This window comes from Asparagus officinalis, chromosome 5, assembly GCF_001876935.1.
Source record: "Asparagus officinalis chromosome 5, Aspof.V1, whole genome shotgun sequence".
Lineage (NCBI taxonomy): Eukaryota > Viridiplantae > Streptophyta > Magnoliopsida > Asparagales > Asparagaceae > Asparagus > Asparagus officinalis.
The window spans coordinates 58,685,494-58,688,355 of NC_033798.1; positions in this window are offsets into that span (position 1 = coordinate 58,685,494).

The following is a 2,862-nucleotide window of genomic DNA, read 5'->3' on the forward strand; positions in this document are numbered from 1 at the left end:
GTCTAAGAGAAATCTTGTTAAAGGGTTACCTAGCTTGCACTTCATCAAAGATACCATTTGTGAGGATTGTGCCAAAGGTAAACAAACAAAATCTTCCTTCAAATCCATCCATGAGGTATCGACTTCTAAACCTTTGTAATTACTTCATCTTGATTTGTTTGGTCCTATGCGTGTTACCTCTCTTAGAGGAAAACACTATGTTTTTATGATTATTGATGATTTTTCTCGTTTTACATGGATAATATTTCTTACAAAGAAAAATGATTATTTTGAAGAATTTGCTAATCATGTCAAAAGAATTAAAAATAAAAAAGATTTGAAAGTTGTTAAAATAAGAAGTGATCATGGTGGTGAATTTCAAAATGAATTTTTCTATGATTTTTGTGCTCATCATGGTATAACTCACATGTTTTTCGCTCCTAGAACACCACAACAAAATGGTGTTGTTGAACGGAAAAATCGCACCATACAAGAGATGGCACGCACTATGTTAAATTCATTTGATTTGCCAAAATATTTTTAGGCCGAAGCCGTCAATACGGCTTGCCATGTTTTAAATCGTGTTTTGATTAGACCAAAGCTTAAGAAAACTCCTTATGAACTTTTTTATGGAAAAACTCCTTTTATTGGTTATTTTCGTATCTTTGGTTGTAAATGTTTTATTTTAAATACAAAAGATCACCATCATAAATTTGATTCCAAAATTGATGTTGGTATTTTCTTAGGTTATGCACCTCGAAGTAAGGCTTATAGGGTCTTCAACAAACGAACCCTCGTTGTTGAATAGTCTATAAACGTTACTTTTGATGAGACTAATGTTAGATCTCAAGTTATGTTGCCTAGGAAAGATGATGATGATGATCTTGATGGAGGATTGGACTTGTTGCAAATCAATGACACTCCCTCTATAGAAGTTCAAAAGGATGTAGATAGCACCAATGCTCAAGAACAAGTTGAACCACCTAAAGCTTGGAAATTCACATCAAACCATCCAAAAGAACAAATCATTGGGAGCCCTTCAAAAGGAGTTATAACTCGCTCAAAAGCCTTGAGTGAATGTGGTAATGTTGCATTTCTATCTCAACTAGAACCTAAAAAGGTTAATGATGCTTTAAATGATGAGTTTTGGGTTTTGGCTATGCATGAAGAATTAAACAATTTTCAAAGAAATGAAGTTTGGAAGTTAGTTCCTAGACCTAACAATGCTAGTGTTATTGGTACAAAATGGGTTTTTAGAAACAAACTTGATGAACATGGCATTGTAACTAGAAATAAAGCTCGTTTGGTTGCCCAAGGATACAATCAAGAGGAGGGCATAGACTATGATGAAACCTTTGCACCGGTTGCAAGGTTGGAATCTATTAGGATGTTTTTGAAGAATCTATAAATGAAGCCTCGTTGTTGAAGAATCTATAAACGTTACTTTTGATGAGACTAATGTTAGTTCTCAAGTTGTTTTACCTAGGAAAGATGATGATGATGATGTTGAGGGAGGATTGGACTTTTTACAAATCAATAATACTCCCTTTATAGAAGCTCAAAAGGATGTGGATAGCTCCAATGCTCATGAACAAGTTGAACTTCCTAAAGCTTGGAAATTCGCATCAAACCATCCAAAGGAACAAATCATTGGGAGTCCTTCACAAGGAGTTGTTACTCGCTCAAAAGCTTTGAGTGAGTGTTGTAATGTTGCATTCTTATCTTAACTAGAACCTAAAAAGATTAATGGTGCTTTAAATGATGAATTTTGGGTTTTGGCTATGCATGAAGAACTAAATAATTTTACAAGAAATGATGTTTGGAAATTAGTTCCTAGACCTAACAATGCTAGTGTTATTGGTACTAAATGGGTTTTTAGAAACAAACTTGATGAACATGGCATTGTTACTAGAATTAAAGCTCGTTTGGTTGCCCACGGATACAATCAAGAGGAGGGCATAGATTATGATGAAACCTTTGTACCGGTTGCAAGGTTAGAATCTATTAGGATGTTTTTAGCATTTGCTAGCTTTAAAATTTTCAAATTATTTCAAATGGATGTCAAAAGTGCTTTCTCTTTGCACCGGTTGCAAGGTTGGAATCTATTAGGATGTTTTTGGCATTTGCTAGCTTTAAAATTTTCAAATTATTTCAAATGGATGTTAAAAGTGCCTTTTTGAATGGTTTTATAGAAGAGGAAGTATATGTTGAGCAACCCCCCGGTTTTATAGATCATGTTTTTCCTAATCATGTTTACCGGGTTCAAAAAGCTTTATATGGGTTAAAACAAGCTCCTAGAGCTTGGTATGCTCACCTCTTTAGTTTTCTTGTTAAAAATAGTTTTTCAAAAGGAATAATTGATAACACTCTTTTTGTGAGAAAAAGGAAAAATGATTTCATTTTAGTTCAAATATATGTTGATGATATCATTTTCGGTGCTACTAATGAATCTTTGTGCAAGGAATTTTCTGTGTGCATGTGCACGTTTTCAAGCATCTCCAAAAGCATCTCATTTAATTGCGGTTAAAAGGATCATTAAGTATGTTAATGGAACTTTTAATCTTGGTTTATTTTATCCAAAGAGCACCTCTTTTGATTTATATGGTTTTTGTGATGCCGACTTTGCCGGATGTAAGGTAGATCGCAAGAGTACTAGTGGAACATGCCAATTCTTAGGAAATTCCCTTGTTTCTTGGGCTTCCAAGAAACAAAATTGTGTTGCATTGTCCACTACGGAAGCGGAATACATTGTTGCCGGCTTATGTTGTGCTCAAGTTTTATGGATGAAACAAAGCTTAGTTGACTATGATTTGAATTTTCAAAATATAAATTTTTTTTATGATAACACTAGTGCTATAAATATTTCCAAAAATTCAGTTTTGC